This window comes from Pongo abelii, chromosome 22 (genome assembly GCF_028885655.2).
Source record: "Pongo abelii isolate AG06213 chromosome 22, NHGRI_mPonAbe1-v2.0_pri, whole genome shotgun sequence".
Taxonomy (NCBI): Eukaryota; Metazoa; Chordata; class Mammalia; order Primates; family Hominidae; genus Pongo; species Pongo abelii.
Window position 1 is genome coordinate 38,991,577 of NC_072007.2, and position 26,380 is coordinate 39,017,956.

The 26,380-nt window shown below is 38.6% G+C and overlaps 1 protein-coding gene across 8 annotated transcripts in view; it reads right to left on the bottom strand.

The window, feature by feature from the left end:
- Positions 1 to 26,380, bottom strand: part of N6AMT1 (N-6 adenine-specific DNA methyltransferase 1) — a 494,077-nt gene that overhangs the window by 399,507 nt on the left and 68,190 nt on the right. The window contains exon 9 of one of the 8 annotated variants that reach the window (XR_010138801.1): positions 121 to 5,763. The exons of the other annotated variants lie outside the window; for them this stretch is intronic. The gene's annotated coding sequence lies outside the window, so the exon portion shown is untranslated. Of the gene's footprint in view, positions 1 to 120; positions 5,764 to 26,380 lie in introns of those variants that run through there. 8 annotated transcript variants of the gene reach the window in all.

The window sequence follows — 26,380 nt, forward strand, 5'->3', positions numbered from 1 at the left end:
ACTACATTTTTAACATAGTGTTTCCATTTTTAAAAACAAACTTGGCCATTTCACAAACACTTCATGGCTAATCACTTTATAATATAGTTTATTTACAGAAATGAAATGAATTTTGGTAATTTGAAGCAATGAACTACATCATAAAACATCTCTGAAATCTTTTTGAATGTCAGTTTTCAAAACAAAAACTCGGAAATATGATTCCATTTTGATGATAAACACCTGCAATAAACTAGGAATATTTTTTCAACCCACTCTCCCGGTTTCATTACACATCAAACTGCTATTTGGTTAGGTGGGAAGGGGGGGATTAATTGTTGTTAATGGTTTTTATTATTCAGAAAGAATTTAAATCCGTGAAACCTGCATTTGTCAAGCATCAAGCGTCTTGCAGACTGCCACAGAGAGTACCAAAGTTCAGGTGTTTTGCTGATCCTTTGTTTTGGACAATATGTGACTGTTCTAAATACAACAGTTTCCATTTGGCATTAACCATGAAAGACACAGCACAAGATTACCCCAGGGCTGGTGTGAGAAAAGCATAGCAGAATTATCTGATGGAACAATTCCGGGCACAGAGTAAGGGATCTATCCATAGTCATTGAATGAATAAATACTTCTGTAGCTTCCCTCCAAATTTAGGAAAAAATACTAATGAAGGAAAAATGAATTCTGGATTCATTGAGAACATTTTGGAAATAGTTTAAATAATATTGCATATGTGTGTATTCTAAATGCTTTTTTTGTATTTTCTAAAGAATATTTTTCAAATAAAGTAAAAGAAACACCCCTGATTGACAGTACTCCATTTCTGAGCCAGTGATTAGACATAGAAAATGATGGATTAGGGACAGCATGTAGACCAAGAGTTCCCAACCTTGGCTGCATGTTAATATTACCCCAGTTGTTTTTTTAGAATCCCAATTCCCAGGTCACACCCCACATTCATGAAATCAAAATCTGTGTGGGTAGAACACAGGCATCAATATTTTAAAAAGTGATTTCATTATGCAATCAAGGTTGAGAATAACAGATATGACTCTAATTCTTCTCTTGTCCCATGGAATAGTGTGCAGAAAGCTACATTTGAGACAAGCAATGGATGAAAATTCACCCTGTGTTTCTGAGATGGTGGGGTATTGTTCCTCTTGGGCTAAGAAGCTTTCACCTTTTTCTACACTGTGTTCCCAACTGGGAGGTGAATAAAGTGGAAACAAAAAATAAACATAATTCAAAAAAAGGGTGAGAGAGTGGGGCTAAGGGAAGCTGAGTATTCAATATTTCCTCTTCCAACAAGATTCCTCTTATCATGCTCTATTTGACATAATCTTATAAAAGTTAATGTTTAATAGAAACATACAAACAATTTTAAGAAATCTCTACTAGCATTTTGTGTCGGGGAAGGTCAAAATTGAGACCCACTACTCTGGTGTCTTCTGCTAGTGGATTTATTTGTGCCTGGGTTGACCACGAGGGAGTCATTGGCAACTTTAAGCAGCAGTAGGAGGATTGGCCAATCCACTGTGCCCAAATTACCAGAGTGACTCCATCTTGAATAAGGGATGGGGAAAATGAGGATGAGACTTGCTGGGCTGTATTCCCAGGTTAGGCATTCTTAGTCACAGGAAAAGATAGGAGGTTGGCAGGACTGGTATCACAAGATACAGGTCATAAAGACCTTGCTGATAAACCAGGATGCAGAGAAGAAAAAAAAAGAAAGCCCACCAAAACCAAGATGGCAACGAAAGTGATCTTTGATCAACCCCACCGCTCATTATATGCTAATTATAATGCATTAGCATGCTAAAAGACACTCCTACCAATGTCAGGACAGTTTACAAATGCCATGGTAGCGTCTGGAAATTACCCTATATGGTCTGAAAGGAGAAGAATGGTCAGTTCCAGGAAATGCCCGCCCCTTTCCTGGAAAACTCTTGAATAATCAACCCCCTGTTTAGCATACGATCAAAAAATAACCATCAAAATGCCAACCAGCAGTCCTCTGGTTGTTCTCCGTATCAACATAGCCTGTTCTGCCTATGGAGTAGCCTATCTTTTGTTTCTTTACTTCCCTAATAAACTTGCTTTCACTTTATTCTGTGGACTTGTCCCAAATTCTTTCTTGCTCAAGATTCGATACCCCTCTCTTGGGATCTGGACCAGAATCCCTTTCTGGTAACAAAATCTCTTAAGTCCCCACTTAGAGGGAAAAGCTCAGGAACTCCAAAGACTATTCAATGGAAGGTCCTCTGTGCCCTGCTCTTGTGGTTGTAAGAAACAGAGTCCCATGGTCTATCTCAGATGATGTCTTTCTGGGTGAATATTTGGTACAATAAGAGAAATGTGACTTCCACAAGAATCCCCAAATTGTGAAATGGTCTAACTCAGCAACAGCTGTGTATTGAACCTCTGCCCCTAGGGTGACATGGCAATGCTCCCTGTCTTGGTTTCTACCTGCTCAGCAACTGCTGAGCTTATCAGTACTGCGTCTTCTCTACCTCATTATGCCTGCTTTCTCGAGAGTACAGCTTCCTATGCCTTCCTAGGGTTCTCACTGTTTTTCATCTCCATCTGGATTCTTCCAGCATTTGCTCCCAATGCCCAGGTAAATCAGGGGCACCTAGGCAACAGTATCTTCTAAAGCTCCCCAGAGGATTCAATGTGCAACCAAGCAGAGAACCACTGCACCAAAAAACAGAGGGTACAAGTAAGGCAACTTGGATTTATAATTACCGCCTTAGCCCAAAAGGAAGAAAACTGGAGAAGGTAACTTATAATGCCTGGGAATTCTGTTCTCCTTGCATTTTATTTTAATTCAATGTCTTGTTTCTCTATCTATAGAGCACACATTTATTCACATGGATTTTAGTATTTTAACTGTGTCGTACTTAAAGGAAAGCAAACACGCCTTCTGAAGTGATGGTCTTTAAGCCACTAGTCAAGAGATTTGGTACAAGGGGCTCTCTAATGAGCCAAGACTCCCATCTAGTGGTAACCACCCCTGAATTGCAAATACAAGGTTTCTCAACTTTTATTAATGACAAAACTTTTTGGGAAGTGGCTGGTCAATTTCAATAACTCATTTGCCTAAAACAAAATGCACCTATTTGTCAACAGAGCTTTGCCACTTCCAATCTGTGTGTGTAAACACCCCCAGGATAAATTATTGCTATTTATTTGAACTTATGAAGGAAAACCAACCTCATAATTCTGTCAAATAAGTGTGTTTTAGTGAATTCAGAAGTTGTGTGACTGATAAAAGTAAGTGGTTGTTATGAAATAGTTCATACACATCCAAAGTGAAATGACTAGTGATAAAACCTTAGAGGATGCTGTCAGGTGAGTGGTGGCCCCTGAGAAAGTATGTCAACATCCCAATCCCCAAAATCAGTGAATGTGACCTTATTTGGAAATGGAGTCTTGGTCCATATCATTATTATGTTATGTTAAGAATCTTGAAAACAGATCATCCTGGGTTATCCAGGTGGGCCCTAAATCTAACACAAGTGCTTTATGTTAGAGAAGAAGAGAAAAAACAGGGAGGAGTCAAAGGCCATATGAAGACAACAGCAGAGATTGGAATTAATGCAGCCAGAAGCCAAGAGGACACCTGAAACCACCAGAAGCTGAAAGAGGCAAGAAATCTCCACTAGATCCTTCGGAGAGAATGTAGCCCTCCTGACACCTTCATTTCAGACTTCCAGCCTGAAGAACTTTGAGAAAATAATTTTCTGTTGTTTTAAGACATCCACTGTGTGGTAATTTGTTACAGCAGACTTGAGAAAGTAGTATGGTTTCCTCTTCCTTTCTTTTCAGTACACTCCTTCAGAAAACAAAACTAGCATATTTGGAAATGACCTAGGTACCTAAAGTTTTTTTAATAATATACATATAAGTTCATTGCTCTACAATATTATAGGATGGTATTCAATCAACAGCATAAATACTTCACTGTCTACCTACAATTTTCAAAAGTATTTTGGATAGCAAACTTTTCATTTCAGAAGTTTTTCACTACAAGTACCTTAACTGAAAGACTAATCAACTAAAATTCTTCTTTCTAAGATAGGACATGAAGCAATAAGAGTTTTGCCTAAATATTGATGAGCGTAATGAGAATAACTCAAATTTCATGTCCAGTTGGGACAGCATAGTCAATTCAACAGGAATGTTCATGAGTTGTTTATCATGTGAAGTATTTGGAAGGTATGCGAACACTAAAAACAACAATGTCAATACAATTAAATGGAGGCATTCATAAAACTGTTGTTCAGATCAGCAGGTAATCTTGTAACTGCATATTTGAGAATTTCAGGGAAGGAAATGTACAAATAATCAAAGGCAGAAAATTCCCTTCAGGAAATGTGGTATCCACATATTGTATGACAGCCTTGCTTTTACTGAATAATGCATGAAGATGTCTGTTTTAAATCGTTCACTGACTACAGAGTTGACAAATAACCACTGAAGAACAATGGGACAGGGCACCAGATGCCTCTGTTTCATATCTGACTCTGTGAAGGCTGTTTCTTTCCTACGGAACTGGGGGTTCTATGTAACATGAGACTCAAGCAAAAAGTGTGGATTCTGTGGTATGCTCATGGGATGGTTCCAGTAAATGTGCTGATAGAATTCTGGAGCCCAAGAGTTGACAATGAGTGCCATTAAAGTCCAGACCTGGTGCCGTAGCACTTTGATGTGTCAAAGGCTTAGGTTCTGCCGTTTTTCTGAACAAATATATTCAAATAGAACACTACATAAAAATGTAAAGGGCCTTGTAGGGTCAAATGAAAGTTTGAGCAGAGAATGAACAACATCCCTATGAGATCAAAGTGCTTTCTTTGTTGAATTAATTCCATTATTTTTTGTTCTCACTGTTTTAAAAACAATTGATAGATACACTGAGAAAGAAGGAAAGCAAGAGAGTTACTCTGATAATGATGGCTGTCATTTATAAATCCATGAAAAGTAATATCAATTTTCTTTCTTAATAGATGAGAAATCTAAAACTAAGAATGGGTGAGGAACTTGCCCCAATATCACAGAGCCAATAACTAAGGTGCTTCTCTCCCAGAACCTTTGCTACTTCCTGGCTGATGCCAAAACACTGCCTAATAAGGACCTCAAAAAAAAATCTTTCTAATGAACTGGCCATTGGTCAAGTGCCTCCCCTCTCCAGTTCCAACAGACTCTGCTGGTGTCACAAAGTCACAAACGACAAGGAACCTAGTCTCTTCATCTCTTTATCTGCAATACCTACCATGGTGATCATTCATAATAAAGCACTCAATATGTGTTTACTGGGTGAACAGATAAAAGGTACAGAAAAAAGGGAAAGGGCTCAGGAAAAATAATACAAAACATTTCAGAAGTATTTGCCATTTCCATGTGGAAATGTCAATCATAGATAAATATCCCAATCATGATGATTCATAAAATATATTAAGAGGAGCCCAGTGTTCAGGAAATGCAAACTATCTGCAGTATGAGTTAGGAGCATAGGTTTGATAACTTAGAGGCTGATCAAAAAGGAAATTTGGTTTATGATTTTGTAATTATCAGGTATATGATAATTAATTATCCTAAAGTGATATTGAAGGCTTGGCCTGAGTCTGATGACAATATTGGAAATCTGAGTGAGAAAGTGATCAGCAGTTTGACTGTTTAAAGGTTTGTTGGTTGTTCCTTACCTTTTAAAACTGAGTCTCCAGCTGCTAGCTACTGTGTCCCAGGGGGCCTTGTGCCCTCTTCCTCCTGTTTTCTCTGAAAACAAATGAGATTTCTTATTCTGCCTTGACTCTACACAGATTTTCCTGCTCTTAAGAGACAAACAGAAGAGTGATACTTCACAGCTAGAATAAATGTATTTTATTTTATTTTATGTTTTCAGACCAAGTCTCACTCTGTCGCCCAGGTTGGAGTGCAGTGGCGCTGTCTCAGTTCACAGCAATCTCCGCCACCCGCCCCACTCTCTGCGATTCTCCTGCCTCAGCCTCCCAAGTAGCTGGGATTTATAGGTGCCCACCACTACGTCTGGCTAATTTTTGTATTTTTAGTAGAGACAGGGTTTCACCATGTTGGCCAGGCTGGTCTAGAACTCCTGACCTCAGGTGATCTGTCTGCCTCGGCCTCCCAAAGTGCTGGGATTACAGGCGTGAGCCACCACACCCAGCCAAATAAATGTATTTTAAATCTGGGATATATGTTCCAATTAGCTAGACTCTGAAATTTCAGACTTCAGCTTCAGTCAGAGGCCATTAGAACTATTCCAAAAAAATGCACAGAATTAATAAACTATTGATGGATGAGTAAGAAAAAAAAAAACTGAGTCTTACTCTGTCATCCAGGCAGGAGTACAGTGGTGCAATCACAGTTCACTGCAGCCTCTACCTCTTGGGCTCAAGTGATCCTCCCACCCCAGCCTCCCAAGTAGCTGGACCACAGGTGCATGCCACTATACTCAGCTAATTTTTATTAATTTATTTTGTAGAGACGGGAGTCCCCCTATGTTTCCCAGGCTGGTCTCAGACTCCTGGGCTCAAGTGATCCTCCCACCTCAGCCTCCCAAAGTGCTGGGATTACGGGCATGAACCACTGCACTTGGCCTATTGGTTGTTCCTTTAGGATATAACAATTAATATTAAAGGCACTTCAATATAAATTTCAAATTGTAATTTAAGTTTTTTCCAGGGTCACTATTTTGTATATTTATATTTTTAGTTTATTCTATGTTTTGTTGGTAGCACCCAAGTATTCCCTAGGCTGTTGGTTGATCCTTCCGACAGTTTCTAGGACTGAAAATGGGTCTTTCTCCCAACAGAGATGAGGAATTGGTAAACTGCCTTGGATGCCAAGATATTCTTGTTTTATGTACACTTAGCAGAAGTCATCTACAACCATCTGCAGACTCTAACTCTTCACTGGGGCCCACAGCCATCCCCACTGTTGAATGCACATTGCACTCCTGTTCTGAAGGAACAAAGGAAGGACAGGAAATGAGTGAACCCAGTGAGGAAAAAGCTTTCAAGATATGTATCAAAAAGAAAAAGGAAGGCCGGAACCAGTGGCCCATGCCTGTAATCCCAGCACTTTGGGAGGCTAAGGTGGACGGACTGCTTGAGCCCAGAAGATGGAGACCATCCAAGGCAACATGGTGAAACCCTGTCTCTACCAAAAAAAAAACCAAAAAAAACAAACAAACAAACAACAAAAAAAAAACAAATTAGCTGGGCACGGTGATGCGTGCCTGTGGTCCCAGCGGCTCAGGAGGCTGAGGTGGGAGAATCACTTGAACCTGGGAGGTGGAGGTTGCAATGAGTGGAGATTGTGCCACTGTATTCCAGCCTGGGTGACAGTATGAGACTGTGTCTCAAAAAAAAAGAAAATGAGAAACCTAGAGACTGAAGAATCCAATTCTCAGTATTAAAAGATGGGAAAAAAATAACTTGGGTAAGAGCTATTAGGTTGAAATAGGCACAAGATAATAAAACCCAACATCATAATAATGAGGAAAACTAGCTTGTGTTAAACAGGAGATGACAGTTGGAAGATTAAAAAGGTACTGCCTGTTGTTGCTAAGAGGTAAAAATAAGGGGTTCTGTGACATGTGGGTGCAAAAGGAGCTATTGAGAGGCTTAAAGGAGTATTTGGAGCTGATACAGATAATCAAAGTTTCTGTTGATTCCTATCTGCATGGCTGGACTTACTGATCCCACCAAACATTCTTCCCTCATGCTCCATGAGTTTTCAATCCTTTCACTTCTAACTGGAACACCACGCACCCTGCCTCCTTTTAGGCTTAGTTTCTGCCAACAGCCAGTCCTGAGGATCCAGGCAAGCGACACTGTGTTATCTTTCTGCTCTCCCTTCTCTCCTTCGTTCATCAAGCAGCAACCACTATTTTCAGTGCTTCTCTGCACACGGAGTATAGACGGGTTCCGAGTACGTGAAGCTCGGCTTGGGGTTTGAGGGGGGTGTTTAAAATCACTACCTCCATGCCTCTTGACCACTTCCAGATGAAATTCAAGAACAATCAAAAGATAAACAGAACAGCACTGAACTTTGCAGACATACTTTTTTCGCATGGTAACCCTGTGGCCTGGGGCAATTTAATTGATCTCTCTGTGCTCAGTTTACCCATCTGTAAAGTGAGCATATAGGTATACCCACCCCATAGAGTTTCTGTGAGAATAAAATGAGATACTGTATGTTCAGCAGTTACTCTGTGCTAGACACCATGCTAATAACTGAATAAGTGAGACCAACTGTTTTCATTTATTTATTATAATTGTTCTATTTATCACCCATAAAGTCTGTAACTCTGTAGCCTGAGTGGAAACTAAATAAGGGATGTGTGGCCACTCGTTTTTTCCTTTTGATCCCTGTCCTATGTTCTTTGCGGGCCTGGACAGGAAAAGAAATGGTAGCACCAGAGCCGTCAATTAATAGAGATGAATAGTAGTCATGGTGGGTGTCATAGTAGGAATTGTGCCACTAGTAGTAGAAGCTGTAGTAATAGCTAATACAGCTAATACAACTCCTTGGGTTGTGCCAAGGAGTGTGCTAAGGACACAAATCTCCATGCATTGCTCATTGCCACTACTATTACAGCTAGAGATGTGTGCGGCCTTAGGGCAGTTACATCTCCTGCAGCAAAAGGCATCCCTATCCCTCACCAGTAATTTGAGATGTCTGTGCCTTCCTAAGGATCTTTCAGGATGCTCTTTCAACCTGCTGGAATCCTAATTTGAGTGCTGTCCTAAGAATGTAAACTGACACTGAACTGGTGGTTTTCCAACTGCACTGTGCACACAACAGAGATTTCCAAATTCCACAGCACCTCCCTAGGATTGCCAGGGCTGGTGGCATGATCAACAATTTGGGTTCTGTATTAGTCCATTTTTATGCTGCTGATAAACACATACCCAAGACTGCACAACTTACAGAAGAAAGAGGTTTAATGGACTTATAGTTCCAAATGGCTGGGGAGGCCTCACAATCATGCAGGAAGGTAAAAGCCATGTCTCACACGGTGGCAAACAAGAGAAGAGAGCTTGTGCAGGGAAACTTCCCTTTTTAAAATCATCAGATCTCATGAGACTTATTCCCTATCATGAGAACAGCACAGGAAAGACCCGCCCCCATGATTTGATTACCTCCCACCAGGTCCCTCCCACAACATGTAGGAATTGTGGGAGCTATAATTCAAGACGAGATTTGGGTGGGGGACACAGCCAAACCCTATCAGGTTCCAAGACTCAAACCCTCTTCACCCAGAGTGAGTCTGCATTCATCTGTTTCAACATTGTCCTCTCCTCATCATCTCATTGAGAAAACTTTGTAGACAAAGAGCTCACAGTTTTCAAATGACTGCGAAAGCCAAAGCACTAAACTTGGTTTCCTCCTATAAAATCACAATTCTAAACCCTCTGAAGGATTTCATCAACCATATTAGTGCTTAACTCCTGAAGGTTTGGAAAGCCCTATGAGATTTTCAAAAATGCTCCCTATTTTTCCCAATGTGAATACAAAATATTATTTTTAACTTATCCTCTCATTTTTCTATCTGTATCTTTATTTATGCAAAACTATCCATATTTTTGATCAGGTAAAATGTTTGGCATGCCCAAATTTGGAATCTTCTTTTATGGTTTTGTTTTTTGTGTAGTTCAGTGATGAGAGGACCCAGCTTCAAGTACATAACCAGATACCCATTTTTTATGTCTACAAGTAAAAGCATTTTCCAAGAACACTCAAGTCTAGCAGTATACACTTTGAAACTCACATTGTAGCTTTGGCAATCCTGTTTTATGCACGTGATGCTGCAGTTTACGTGCAATCGTGCTTTCCAAGACAGGGAAACTCCTAATGGCTGTACCCATCAGTCCAGACCTACATTGGTTGGGAAATCAAAACACTGTCACCATGACTGAGTTAGCTGTCTCTTGCCTTCAAGTGGGCCCCTTTGTTTTAAAGCAGTGGTGCTTAAACACCAGACAGACTCATCTCATGCTTACGTACATGTGAAATTCTCGCACTACACAATCTTGGATTGCTTCATGTTGTAACAGAAAAACCAACCCAACCACTAAGAAATCCAGTTAAAACAATGCCTTAATGTAATCTTTTTTTTTTTTTAATGTAGTGGAATTGAGGAGAGGATGTGTAAGCTCTGTGTTCAGGACCCTTTCAGATCACACCCTATGTTTCCCTGCATTTGGCAGGTCCTGATCTGTACCCATTATATTAAAAGCATAATTGTAAATGCATGTACATATATATGCTTATACACATTATATATAAATGTATATATATTTATCATACGTATGTTTTATGTGTATAGATGTATCTGTGTGTATGTAAATATATATGTGTGCATGTGTATGCCTATGTGTGTATATATCCGTAAATCTATGTATATGTGTGTATGTAGTGGAGGATTGTTGAGACCTCACAAGATTGATAAAGTATCAAACAATGCCTGTGTTTTTTAAAAGGAGCTGTTTTTCAACATATAGAGTAATAATGTCAATTCCTGGATTAATACTCTTTTAGAAAAGGCCAATTTTCATTGATTTCAAGTAGCTCATGTTATTCAGTAACAATCTCAGCCTTCAAAAGTAGCCAAAAGAAAAGCAGAATAAATGGTCTCCTAAATAAAATGACCTGTGGGCCCATCATTGACTAAGTAGCCTTTTTACTCATCTCATACAGCCTCTTCCTAATAAAAATGAAGCAGCATTGTGAGAACGGTAGGGAGAAAGGGTGAACAGACAGAGGTTTACCGGTCAGGACAGGGTACTAGGGTTAGGACAGATACCAGGAAAGAGGAAAAGAACACACTGTGGAAGAAACAGGGCACCAGCTTCATACTTGTGCCTCAGGCCAGCTTTGTCAAAGCATTCTGAGTACATGAGGTATCCTCTAAACATTTATTAACCAAATGCACAGAGAGGCATGTTGACAGGGATTTAGCATATGACAAAGGTGGCATATCAAACCCATGGGGGGAAGGTGCTACTCAATAAATGGTTTGGGGACAACTGGGAGCCAATTAGAAAGAATAAAATAAAATTGGATTCATACCTCACATTTTATACCAGGACAAATTACAAATGGATCGAATATTTTATAGTAAAAAATAAAACTATAAATATCTTTTTTAAAAAGGGATAACTTCTTTATAATCTTGGAGTTGTAAAAATAAATTATAATTTTGGACTAGGGAAGATCTTTCTAGCCATAATTCAAAATACATAAATGAAAAAAGAAAAAACGATAATTTGATGACAAACTTCTTCATGGACAGAAACATTAAAAGCCAATCAATATGAAAATTTGAAAAAATATATTTGAAATTTATATCACAAAAGGCTACTCTCCCTGATACACAAAGATCACCTAGAAATCAACAAGAAAAAGACCAACACAATATAGCAAAGGATATAAACAGAGAGTTTAGAGAAAAAGAGTATAAGATTAGGTTAAATCATATGAAACTGATTTTTAAAAATGTTTGAAAATTGGCAATTTCAAATGATTTAAACAAATAGCTATGAAACATATGAAAGAATGTTCAATAACACTTGTAAGAAGAGAAAGGCAAATTAGAACATCACTGTTGGATTAATAAAAAAAGAATCCAAAAATTTGGAAACTCACTATTTGGTGAGCTGTGGGGAAACAGAGGCTCTCACACATCATTGGTATAAATTAACTTATCTTTGGGGGCCAATTTGGCATATCTATTGAAATTACATATATATATAAGCTTTGGCTAAGCAATTCTACTTTGGAGAATGTATCCTGTATAAATGCGTGAGCAAAATGATGAGTGTACAAAGTTACTCATTTCAGCCTTGTTTATAATAGCAAAAGAGTAGGAATACATAAGCAAGTGCCTAGCAATAGGGACCAGTTAAAAACATAATGAGTCATTGGTACAATGACTTTCTATACAGCTTGTAAAAAAGTAAGAAGAAGTTTCTTATGTACAGACATACCTGTAAGATCTCCAAGAAATATTAAGTGGAAAAATTAAATACAGAACAGCGTGTGTTGTATGTTACCCTCTGTTTAAAATAAAAGGAAGAGAAATAAGTCTCTACATTCATATTTCTTCTCTATGCATAAAGAAATTCTGGAAGGATACAACATAAAAAACTAATAATACCAGTTACATAGAGAGGGAGCTGGAATGGGGAACAGAAATGGCAGATAGGCCAGGTGTGGTGGCTCAGGCCTGTAATCTCAGCACTTTGGGAGGCCAAGGTGGGTGGATTTCTTGAGGTCAGGAGTTCAAGACCAGCCTGGCCAAAATAGTGAAACCCTGTCTCTACTAAAAAAAATACAAAAATTAGCTGGGCATAGTGGCGTGAGCCTGTAGTCCCAGCTACTTGGGAGGCAGAGGCAGGGGAATCACTTGAACCCAGGAAAAGGAGGTTGCAGTGAGCTGAGATCACATCACTGCACTCCAGCCTGGGTGACAGAGTGAGACTCTGTCTCAAAAATAAATAAATAAATAATTAAAAAAGAAATGACAAATATATTTTCTTGTCAACCTTTTAATAATTTTAGCATTTTGAACCAGGTGAATGCATTATCTATTCAAAACAATTTTAACTTAAAAATAAATAAATGAGTCTTATGAATGATCAATAAAGGATTTGGAGTAGATGTTTGTTTATATCATTTATACACTAGATCATCTACGTAAGTTGTGGGACTCTGAGAAAATTAAAATATGAGGCCTCTTGTTATAAACTTTTTAAGAACTTCAACATGGCAGCAGCAGAGCATTAAACCAATAACTGGGGCCCTTCTAAGAATGGGTCGGGCACCTGTGAAGTTAGCCCTGGTTGCACACAACCGTACTCATCAGAATATAAAATTCAGAATACTAATGTCATTCCCAAAGGGAAGCAACTGGCTTCTCAAAAACCCAGGCAGCAGAAGTCTTGGAAAAAATCATTTCCCTCGATTTCACATACACTTCATGTTCTGTTGGTTCCTAAGCAATTAGCCTGAATATATATGGGTGTTGATCCCAAGGGATTAACATACACATCCTAAAATCTCAAGCTTTGGAGACTAACCATCTTTGATCACAAATTTGTGATCATGCAAAATAATAGAATCTTAAGAAATGGACTTTGTATACATAGTCAGTTTTTTGAAATAATAAGTTTTTATTTTACTGCACTCAATTAAATTGTGAAACCCAAATAAAGCCTGGAGTCCAATGTGGTCCAATCTCAGTCTACTGCTATAGTCAAAGAATCACAGCTTAGCAGCCAGAAAGTACTGAAAGAAACTTCCAAGGTTTTCTTTTTCAGCTTCTTAAGAAAATGCCAAAGAAGGAAATATATTCTTAATGCCCAGAAAAACACATTTTAAATTCTGTCTCATCACTACCTCTATTAGGTTCCTCCATAAAGCTATTAATAGTAGCTGCTTCCCAAAACTCTCTCCTCCTGTTTATACCCCACCTTCACCCACATAGATTTTCTGTTCCTTACCTCATTTCTTTCTACCTCTATTACTCTTCCCTCTTCTCACTTATTCAAATGTGAATCATCCATTTCTATTTCTTGGGTACCCCAATTAGAGTAATTGTCTGAATTATAAGGGTTGGGTTGGGGGAGGCAGAACTTCAGAGCAATGCCAGAATTGTCTTTCATGGGCAAGAGAAGGGCAACGAGTTATGCATACTCACAAATAATTTCTGTCCTTGTTACAGTTGCAGTTATCAACATTGTACTGCTAATAGAATTTCTTCCAAAATGACTGTAGCATATTTCTTAGGAAATTCATACTGACAATTGTTTTGGAATGAAGAAATGAAGCACAAGTACTCTATCAGTGTCTAAAAAATGAAGCCAACATTCTAAATAATCTTGTTCAATTAACATATGGTATTTATTAGCTTTATCTCGAAAAGATAAAGGCTATCTTCATATGAAAAAGCTTTTTTCCCATCTCTTCTAGAATCAGGAAGTTCAGACAAATTTACTTGATTTTCTGTGCTGTTCCAACTAGCCCAAGAGTTACTATCTGTGACTTTGGTACTGCTTATGTTTATCTACAGTTGCTCCATTACTTCAAAAAATGCAAAACAAGACTTGAACATTTTGTAATTCAAAATAAAGATAAGAACAGCCAGATTTTCTTTTTAGCTGTCAACAGAAAAATTCCAGCAATAGGTTTGAATATCTCATATAATTAAATGTTGAGGCCGGGCACAGTGGCTCACGCCTGTAATCTCAGCACTTTGGGAGGCTGAGGCAAGAGGATCGTTTGAGCCCAGGAGTTCAAGACCAGCCTGGGCAACACAGGGAGATCCCATCTCTAAATATAACTTAAAAATAAAATAAAATAATAAATAAACATTGAAATCATTTTTAAAGGTAATACATATGCCCCTAAAAGGATCTACCCTGTGGTAAAGAGACAATGGCACTTGGTAGGCTGATGGATCATAAACCAAAGTCCTATCCAAAAGCTTCATCACTCAGAACACTTGATAATCTAACATTAGATGGACCACCTGGCTTGTGCACATTTCTTTCATTCCTGCACACACAATATGGAAAGGGCTGGGAGGAAAACCAGCGTTCGTTGAGTGACAAGTATGCTACATACCCTATTCTAGACACTTTACTTACTGTTTGTAATTCATGTTTCTCAAAGTACCCTGAGAGTTTCTTAAATCTACAGAAACCTGGGTTGTCATTAAATATACAGCTTACCAGGCCCCACCCCTGAAAATTCTGATTCAGTTGGGCTAGGTTGGGGCCCAGAAATCTGTGTTTTAACAAAATGTACTCTTCATTACGATGTTGTAAAATTATTTTCCCTGTTTCTGTCTTGCAGAAGCAAGGAAACTGTGAGAACTAAACAATTTATCAGGGCACCCAGATGACACACGGAGAGCTGGATATTCAATCTCAAGTGGGTTGGCTCTAAAGCTGACTTTATCACTGGGCCATGCCACATCCCAGTAAAACTCCATTTGCACTCTATGACTGGAATAGTGGCTTCGGTTCCCCATCTATAGCAGTTATAGCTTCTTACTGCCTGTTTTCCCTCCCACCACCCGCCCATAAAATCCAGCACCATATAGGCTCTTGAATTATATTATTGGTTATTATATGATAAAATTTTGCATTGCAACTTGAGCAGGAAGACAAACTAATGAGAATCATATCCTATTTTCTAATTGTCTCAAACCATACCTCTATAAAGTAAAAAGAGTGGATTGAAACCAAAATGTTTGGGAATTACAACAAGCTATTCCTAATTGACACAACTTGTCAGAAATTTGGAGGCTGCCGTCAGCTCAGTAGCTTCTCAAACAAAGCAGTCTCAGGGTATGTTTTGAATCCCTGATTCTTTCAACTGGGTAGGTGCTTCTGTACGACTTTACATTGTTTTATTTAAAAGCTCTGCTTTTTTTTCTCTGAAACTAGTGTATTTATAGGTGCTACATGCTTTAAAAGTCTCTGACTTTGAATCCCTGATTCTTTCGGCTGGGTAGATGCTTCTGTACGACTTTACATTGTTTTATTTAAAAGTTCCGCTTTCTTTTCTCTGAAACTAATGTATTTATAGGTGCTACATGTTTTAAAAGTCTACAACTGTGAAAAATGATGTAACACTGAAACAAGCAAAACCTTGACGGAAAGTTGAAATTGAGATTGTCCAAAAACTCAGCCAGTACATAGTGTTTCTGCCTACTCTGATTTTTCAGCAGTTTTGTGATTTCTTTTCCCTTGTTTGTTTTTGAGTACACTCATCAGTATGTCCCATGGCATAGTGTCTGTTTTCCAAAAATCCAGAAACATGAGTCAGCTGTTCAACTATTATATACAAATTTGGTAAAGTACCGTATTCATGGAATCTGAGTGTGTTTTCCAGGAATTACGTCTCCAGTGCCCCCACATGACTGCCTGATCAGCCTGTGATGCCTCTGAAGTGTTCTGCACCTACTTTCTAAGGGAAATGTTGTTACGATAGATAATTATGGAATTGTGGGCTTTTAGTTATTCAGAATAAATCTACAAAGCAATAGTTTAATGAATTTAATATGCTGGTTCATGTAAAATGTCATATGCCATATGTAACATAACTGTAACTTAAGGATATTCTTTTAACTCAGTAAACTTGGTAGAAAATCCTTGTATGAACCTGATACGGGTTAAACTGTGTTCTCTCAAAAAAAAATATGTTGAAGTCCTAACCTCCAGTAACTCAGAATGCCACCTTATTTAGAAATAGGGTAATTATAGATGAAATTAGTTAAGATGAGGTCATGAATGAATTCTAATCCAATATGACTGGTGAACTTGTAAAAAGGAGGTATTGGGCAGTCCCACAGAGGCTGGACTGCCTGGATGGTGCATCTTTCCTGGTCTGCAAAAGACAAGAAAATAAAATTAAAAAGGGAAAATGGGACAGACATAGACATGCAGAGAGAAAAGGTTATGTGAAGAGACATCCAGGGAGAAGATGGACGAATGAAAATGGAAGAAGAGATTCAAATTATGCTGCCACACATCAAAGAATGCCTGGGTTCACCAAAAGCTAGGAAAGGACAAGGAAGGATGCTCCCCAGATGCTTCAGAGTGACCATGGTCACTTCAGAGTGACCATGACTTACTAATCCCTTGATTTCAGACCTCTAGCCTCCATAACTGTGAGACTAAATTTCTGCTGTTCTTAACCAACTCAGTTTGTGGCACTTCTTTATGGCAGCTCTAGGAAACAAATACAGAGCCCTTGAAGGTACTTTCAGCTGGAAAGTGTCAGAGGCAGGCAGAACTAAACTGAGGTTCCTGCTTAAGTGAATTTATTCAGCACAGGACTTTAAACGCCATTTATATCATATGACTTCCAAAGGTATTATCTACTGTCATTACCACTTCCTGAGCTCCAGAATCAAATCTGCAACCACCCTATAGGTAGCTTCTCTTGCCTAATAGCATCTCAAAATTAGCACAACCAAAGCAGGACTTTGAATTCATTGCCTGCCCATACTTCCCCTAGTCTACTGCATCTAAATAAAGACATCACCATCTACTAAGTTATTTAAAGAAAAACCCGGAAGTCATCCTAATTCCTTCCTGCCTACCCACCATATCCAATCCATCTGTGTGTCCTCTAAATTCTACGTCCAGGTCAGTTTCCTGGGAGACACACTCTGAGGTGGAGATTAGCATGCAGAATTGTTATCAGGGGTTGCCCTCAGAATCAACATCCATAGACACAGGGAGAAGCTGAACTGCAATGCAGTCACCACAGAGACCTCAGTTCATCCTACAAAGAACTCTGGATCTGTGAGGGCCCCTATCTTGAGTCATCTTTACCCCAACTCCAGTTAGTGAGTGCAGGTCATCCCTGATAAGGGAATGTAGCCTTGGCTGACATGGTTCTTTTTGGCAGAGAGCAATTCCTGGAGAGAGTCCTTAGTGGAGAGCCATCAGCCTCCAAATTTTTCAGCAGCTAAGGTAATAAGTACCTTGGTTCAGAAAAAATATCTGGATAGCATACCACTGCTATACTAGAAGAGAAAGAAGAAATATCCTGACCAGATAAATCCTGTAAAACTAAATACCTGTGAAAATTCAGGAAAACTAATGATTAACTTTTTTCCTGTCCATCCCCTCCATTTTCCCACTCAGCCAGTTTTTCTGTGTTCTTAATTACAGGAGGTGATGTGAAAGAGTCTTCTAGAATGAATTTCCATCAGCTGGGTCTTTCTGGGATGCTAAGAAATGTTTGGGTTTATAAAGAATGTTTGAGAGAAACAGAGAGCTAGAGCAAATGGCTTGAAGAGAGTACAGTGCCTCCCCCAAAACCTTGAAACAAGATTGCCCCCAAGATGAAAGAGGAGACACAAGGAAGATGATGAGAGCAGAGAAGTCATGGGCCCCAACAAAAGGGCAGAATCTAAATTGGGCTGCATGGACAGGGACAAGGGCAAACATCTCAACAAAAACTCCCATGAGGAGTACTGTTCCAGTGATGTTTGATTTTCAAACCTCACTTCAGGACCACATTACCTTGTTTACTACAACTTTATAGTAAGTCTTGAAGTCAGGTAATGTAATGTAATTCATTCAACTTTGTTCTTCTTTTCCAATATTTTTGAAATGTTCCAGATTGCTTGCATTTCCATATTTTTTTAATTACTTTGTCAAATTCTACCCTTCCAAAAAAAAAAGCCTACTGGAAACATGATGAGGATTGCATTGAATCAGTAGATCAATTTGATGAGAAATAACATCTCAACAATATTGAATGTTTCAATCCATGAACATGGTATATCTCCTTTTATTTGGGTCTTGTTTAATTTCCCTTGGCATTGGTTTGTAGTTTTCAGTGTAGAGAGCTTATAGTACATTATATTTTTATGTTATTATAAATGCAGTTGTTTTTATTTCATTTTTCAATTATGTACTGCTAGTATATGAAATAAAATTGATCTTTTACATTAACCTTGTATACCGTGATTTTGCTAAATTCACTTATGAGTTCTAGTGGTTGTAGATCTCTTAGAATTATTTATGTAAACAACCATGTCATTTGCTAATAAAGACAATTTTACTTTTTTCTGTCTGCTCTTTATATTAGTATTTAACAAAATGCATTTCAACTTATTCAAATTTAATAGTTTTAATTAAGAGAATGGTATTATTAATGTTCATCAAGATAACTCATTTTTCAAAGCACTCAAGAACAACAGATTAAAACTGTCATTTCAGTCATCAAATTTTACTTTTGCTAGTTTGTGCATAAAGAGTGGCAATAAAGCAAAATAAAATTTTGTCTTTAATGAACTGTGCTAGAAAAATTCACAATTGCTCTATAGAGGTGACATATTCATCATAATTTCAAATAATGAGAGGGATTGCTGATTAGTAGTATGAACTGAAGAAAACTTTTGGAGATCAAGATATCTAAGCTAGCCTTTGAAGAAATTTTAGACAGTCAAATTAGTGGTAGGAAAGATACAGGCATAAAGTAAGCACAGGTAGAGGGAGAAATTAACAAAACAAGTTCCAAATATAGAGGCAGAGAACAAATCATACTGTTATGTATCAGTAACATAATAACAGAAGGTCTCAAATGATCAGCTACTGAGTTTGGATTTTATGGTCTACTTATGTAAAGGTTTTTAAGTAGTGAAGAATTACAAGAGGAAATCTTCCAACTAGACCATAGCCAAAGAAAGCTTGAGCTCTGAGAGGAGATAATAGGTATAAATACTTGTACGGCTAACAGTTCATGTAAGAGCTGAACAGTTTTCCCATACCAGTGCTTTTGCAAAGCCAAATAAATAATTTATGTTCTTGAAGACAGGCTACTAACTTCATTTAAAACGCAACAGCTGGAAGTTCCCATGTCAAATCCTGTAAGAATGACTTAATATAAGGCTGATACATAGTTAACATTCAGAAATGAAGAAGCAATTTCTGCTATGTTGATGAAATTTTCCAAGACAAAAAAAATCTTGCATTCTAATGCTTTTTAAAATGGCTTTGATATATAGTGCTAAAAATTCATAATAAATATATTAATTACAGAGTAGAATTCATAGACAGTTGTATCTATCTTGAATGCCATCCAAAGGGAGTATCACCTTTAAAATACACAAGCAAACGCTTCAAGGAATGAGTAGCAGTTGATCCAATCCTTGTAAGGTTATTCATTTCTGGGCACAAATTTCCTTGTATTCTCTCATTGCCTTACTCTTCTATATAATGTCATGGTCTACAAGGCTATTGAAATGGTATAAAACAAAACCATACTAGTCTGAATGCCTGGGGCCACCATGGCCATGGAGTATCCATAGATTCCCTCAGCCCAGTGCTAATATACTGCTCTGCCAGAAATGTGCTTCTCTCCATTAAGCAGTATCAATGTCTTTAGCTCTTGGGGAAACTATCTCTGGTATAGTGCTAGATTAGGTCTCCCCAATAGGACACAAATTTTTCCCACCCATTCAAGAAGCAGTCATTTCCATTTGGTCACTCAGCTTTCCATCAGGAAAACTGAAGCCACTCTAGGTAATTCAACCAGTAATAATTTAATAGAAGGACTCAGGGACTTACAAAACTGTTAAAAGGACTGAGAGAGCAACAGTCACAGAAGCTTTCATTTACAGTCAATAAATCAAAAAGGGCATGAATTTAAGGAAATATCCACTAGTACCAGAGGGGCTGACTCTCAGGAGCTCACCCAGCAATCATTTCCAAACCTCACTTCTGTCACCTGCCTGCTGGTGCAACCAAAGATCAGTGGCCTTCCTTTTCTGTTTTTCCAGATTCACACATGTGCCTCACATTGGGATAATCTAAACTGGATCTTGCTGATGAGGTAAACTGGGAATGTAATTTTTAGTATTCCAGCCCTACAATGTAGGGTGGGACTTAAGACTGGCAAGGATATTGCTGAAAACTAATAGACAATATCGAGCACATCTTCCTTTACCTCATAACCCATAGCCAAAACCACTCCCCAAAAATACTCGTTCTTCCACAGTATTCTCACTGTGGTGATTTCCCTTCAGAGGCTCAGTTCAGTCTTCTTCCTTTTGCATTCTGTGTTCTGCCAGTCCTTCTTATAAGCATGTCTGCTCCCCAGTGGAAACTAGCATCGTCCACATCTGATCTTCCAAAGGGCTACTTTTCCAGAGTTTGAATAACAGTGTATGCATTATTGCAGGTTCAAAGATGGAGAAGGAATCATGTGGCGAGACTTTCACTAAGCCAAAGATTAAGTCCCTAACATGAAAAGGCTAAGTTGTGCAATACACACTGAACAGTGTTTCAGTGAACCAGCCTATGCACAGAAAACCAACTATGTACAGAAAATCCAGACATAGGCCAGGCACAATGGCTCATGCCTGTAATCCCAGCACTTTAGGAGGCCAAGGCAGGAGGCTTTCTTGAGACCAGGAATTCAAGATTAGGCAATAAATTGAGATCTCATCTCTAAAGAGAGAAAGAGGGAAAGAGATAAACAGAGAAAGAGGAAAGAAAGAGAAAGAAAGAAAGAAGAAGAAAGGGAAGGGGAGAAGAGGGGAGGGGAGGGGAAGGAAGGGGGCGAGGGGAGGGGAGGAGAGGGGAGGAAAGAAGGAAGGAAGGCAGGAAGGAGAAAGGAAGGAAGGAAGGAAGGGAGGAAGGAAGGAAGGAAGGAGAAACAGAGAGAGAAGGAAGGGAGGAAGAAGGGACAGAGGGAGGGAGGCAGGGAGGGAGGGAGGGAGAGGGAGGGAAAGAAAGAAAAGAAAGAAAGCCAAGAAGGCTGATATACATTTAACATTCTTATTAAGAATAATGATCTTAACATTCATATTTAACATACTTTGGCATATTCCAATCCAAAGAGAATCCACAGAGCATATAGATTTGGGAGTAGCTTATCCTCACTACTCCCACTCATCCTCCCCTACCCTTTGAACATACCAGTTTTACAATAATTCTGTATGTGTCTGAATATTCATGTGTCTGACTCTCTCACTGGGTTGTAGGTACATTGCTAAGCTTTGTATCTTTGCTACATAATATGATGCCAATTATATAGCAGGATTTTCATGAATAAATGGAACAGTAAGATGGAGCTTGAAAAATTTTCTACCACATCTCCAACTGGTTGCTTAATGTTCCTATGAACATATTGCTTAGCCATTCAGACACCACATATCTAAAATAAAATTCATCTGTTCTTTAAAACTTTCTCCCCTTAAAAGGTTAGTAGTGGTTTTTAATAATGTGGTTCATCAGAATGGTGGAAAAATCCTAAGGTCCAGATGTCTTATGGATCCACATGACTATTGAAAACATTTAGGAAGAGATGTGGAGATAAAAATAGAAGAAGTAAATATTTTTAGGAAGATAGAAACGAAAATTGCTGGGCATTAGCCATCAAGTATTTGTGGTCTAGCCAGAGGTATTAATGGCATTTTTAAAGTATTTGAATATCTGATGCTATTGAATGATAGTATAATGGCATTCCCAGAGTTATTTAATATTGATATAAAATTCCAGCTTTTGCCCATTTAGTATGATATTGGCTGTGGGTTGGTCATAAATAGCTCTTATTATTTTGAGATACATTCCATCAATACCTAGTTTATTGAAAGTTTTTAGCATGAAGGCGTGTTGAATTTTATTGAAGGCCTTTCCTGCATCTATTGAGACAATAATGTGGTTTTTGTCATTGTTCTATTAATGTGATGAATTACATTTATTTATTTGGTATGTTGAACCAGCCTTGCATCCCAAGGATGAAGCCAACTTGATTGCGGTGGATAAGCTTTGTGATGTGCTGCTAGATTCGGTTTGCCAGTATTTTATTGAGGATTTTCACATCGATGTTCATCAGGGATATTGGCCTGAAAATTTTGTTTTGGTTGTGTCTCTGCCAGGTTTTGGTATCAGGATGATGCTGGCCTCATAAAATGAGTTAGGGAGGAGTCCCTCTTTTTCTATTGTTTGAAATAGTTTCAGAAGGAATGGTACCAGCTCCTCTTTGTACCTCTGGTAGAATTCAGCTGTGAATCTGTCTGGTCCTGAGCTTTTCTTAGTTGGTAGGCTAATTAATTACTGCCTCAGTTTCAGACCTAAATTGGTCTATTTAGGGATTAGATTTCTTCCTGGTTTAGTCTTGGGAGGGAGTATGTGTCCAGAAATTTATCCATTTCTTCCAGATTTTCTAGTTTATTTGCATAGAGGTGTTTATAGTACTCTCTGATGGTAGTTTGTGTTTCTGTGGGATCAGTGGTGATATCCCCTTTATCATTTTTTATTGTGTCTGTTTGATTCTTCTCTCTTTTTGAAAACCGGCACAAGACAAGGATGCCCTCTCTCACCACTCCTATTCAACATAGTATTGGAAGTTCCAGCCAGGGCAATCAGGCAAGAGGAAGAAATAAAGTGTATTCAAATAGGAACGGAGGAGGTCAAATTGTCTCTCTTTGCAGATGACATGACTGTATATTTAGAAAATCCTATTGTCTCAGCCCCAAATCTCCTTAAGCTGATAAGCAATTTCAGCAAAGTCTCAGGATACAAAATCAATGTGCAAAAATCACAAGCATTCCTATACACCAATAATAGTCAAACAGAGAGTAAAATCATGAAGTGAATTCCCATTCACAATTGCTACAAAGAGAATAAAATACCTAGGAATACAACTTACAAGGGATGTGAACCAATGCTCAAGGAAATAAGAGAGGACACAAACAAATGGAAAAACATTCCATGTTCACGGATAGGAAGAATCAATATCGTGAAAATGGCCATACTGCCTGAAGTAATTTATACATTCAATGCTATCCCCATCAAATTACCACTGACTTTCTTCACAGAATAAGAAAAAAACTACTTTTCATTTCATATGGAACCAAAACAGAGCCCATATAGCCAAGACAATCATAAGCAAAAGAACAAAGCTGGAGGCATCACATTACCTGACTTCAAACTATACTACAAGGCTACAGTAACCAAAACAGCAGGTACTGGTACCAAAACTGATTTACAGACCAATGGAACAGAACACAGGCCTCAGAAATAACGCCACACATCTACAATTATCTGATCTTTAACAAACCTGACAAAAACAAGCAATGGGGAAAGGATTCCCTATTTAATAAATGGTGTTGGGAAAACTGGCTAGCCATATACAGAAAACTGAAACTGGACCCCTTCCTTACACTTTAAACAAAAATTAACTCAAGATAGATTAAAGACTTAAACATGGGCTGGGCGCGGTGGCTCACACTTGTAATCACAGCACTTTGGGTGGCTGAGGTGAGCAGATCACGAGGTCAGGAGATTGAGACCATCCTGGCCAACATGGTGAAACCCTATCTCTAATAAAAATACAAAAAATCAGCTGGGCATGGTGGTGCATGCCTATAGTCCCAGGTACTTGAGAGGCTGAGGCAGGAGAGTATCTTGAACCTGGGAGGCAGAGGTTGCAGTGAGCCGAGATCATGCCACTGCACTCTAGCCTGGGCGACAGGGCAAAACTCCATCTCAAAAAAAAGCACTTGAATGTAAGACCTAAAACCATAAAAACCCTAGAAGAAAACCTAGGTGATACCATTCAGGACATAGGCATGGGCAAGGATTTCATGTCCAAAACACCAAAAGCAATAGCAACAGAAGCCAAAATTGACAAATGGGATCTAATTAAACTCAAGAGCTTCTGTACAGCAAAACAAACTACCATCAGAGTGAACAGGCAACCTACAGAATGGGAGAAAATTTTTGCAACCTACTCATCTGAAAAAGGGCTAATATTCAGAATCTACAATGAACTCAAACAAATTTACAAGAAAAAAACAAATAACCCCATCAAAAAGTGGGTGAAGGATATGAACAGACACTTCTCAAAAGAAGACATTTATGCAGCCAAAAAACATGAAAAAATGTTCATCATCACTGGCCATCAGAGAAATGCAAATCAAAACCACAATGAGATACCATCTCACACCAGTTAGAATGGCAATCATTAAAAAGTCAGGAAACAACAGGTGCTGGAGAGGATGTGGAGAAATAGGAACACTTTTACACTGTTGGTGGGACTATAAACTAGTTCAACCATTGTGGAAGTCGATGTGGCGATTCCTCAGGGATCTAGAACTAGAAATTCCATTTGACCCAGCAATCCCATTACTGGGTATATACCCAAAGGATTATAAATCATGCTGCTATAAAGACACATGCACATGTATGTTTATTGAGGCACTATTCACAATAGCAAAGACTTGGAACCAACCTAAATGTCCAACAATGATAGACTGGATTAACAAAATGTGGCACATATACACCATGGAATACTATGCAGCCATAAAAAATGATGAGTTCACGTCCTTTGTAGGGACATGGATGAAGCTGGAAACCATCATTCTCAGCAAACTATCACAAGGACAAAAAACCAAACACCGCATGTTCTCACTCCTAGGTGGGAACTGAACAATGAGAACACATGGACACAGGAAGAGGAACATCACACACCGGGGACTGTTGTGGGGTGGGGGGAGGCGGGAGGGATAGCATTAGGAGAGATACCTAATGCTAAATGACGAGTTAATGGGTGCAGCACACCAACATGGCACATGTATATATATGTAACAAACCTGCACGTTGTGCACATGTACCCTAAAACTTAAAGGATAATAATAATTGAAAAAAAGAAAGAAAAAAAAGGGAAGGGTCTAAAAGCAGCCTTGAAGATGCTAAGCTGGTTTGGTTAGTCTCTCCCACATCCTACTAAATAGCTGCCAGGAAAAAATGGCAATTGGAGTAAAGCACCAATATCAGCTCCATGGCCCCCAAAACACAGTGGTGTCCAGGTAAAAACTGACCCAAGGAGGAACAGGGTGCCACCTTACATAGCACCTTTCACCAACAGGACATTCCATGCCTCCAACACATTCACTGAAGGAGAGCTACAGTTATCACAGTCAGCATCTTTAAGCAGGTGACAAAGACAAAGATGAGCAAAACAAAAATGAAAATTACCAAATATTTGAGTAACAGCAACAGCATCAAAAAATGGCACCAAATCCAACCAACTAAATAACTAACATCTGAGAAAACAGAATTCATAGAAGAATTGAGGGAGGAAGGTCTTTACAGTAAATCATACATATAGTTGTTATGGACTGCATTATTATGTCCCCCTGAATTTATATATTGAAGCTGTAACCCCTAGTACCTCAAAAATGTGATTGTATTTTGAAATTGGGCCTTTAAAGAGGTTAAGTAAGGTAAAATGAGGCTGTCAGTGTGGGCTGTAACACAATCTGAATGAAGATGAGGGCACACGGAGACACCAGACATGTACACACCCAGAGGAAAGATTAAGTGAAGAGGCAGCAAGACATGGCATCTGAAGCCAAGAAGAGAGGCCTCAGAGGAAATTAACTGCGCTGGCACCTTGATCTTGGGCTTCCAGCCTTCTGAACTGTGAGAAAATAAATTTCTGTTATTTCAGCCACCCAGCCTGTGATACTTTGTTCCTAGCAAACTAATACAATAGCGATATTCTCAGAAAGAAGTCACAAGAATATTACTACCAGGAAAAACAAACTAAATAGTTTGGAAATTTAGAATGTGAGTGTTAAAATTAATTTGTGTCAGGATCTATATCCTAGGGAAATAAAAAATAATAATTTTTTTAAAATTATCCAGCTGGGCACAGTGGCTCATGCCTGTAATCCCAGAACTTTGAAAGGCTGAGGTTGGAAGATCATTTGAAGCCAGAAATTCAAGAGCAGCCTGGGCCGCAAAGCAAGACACTGTCTCTACAAAAAATAAAAATGAAAATGAAAAATTACCCAGGCATGGTGGCATACACTTGTAGTCCCAGC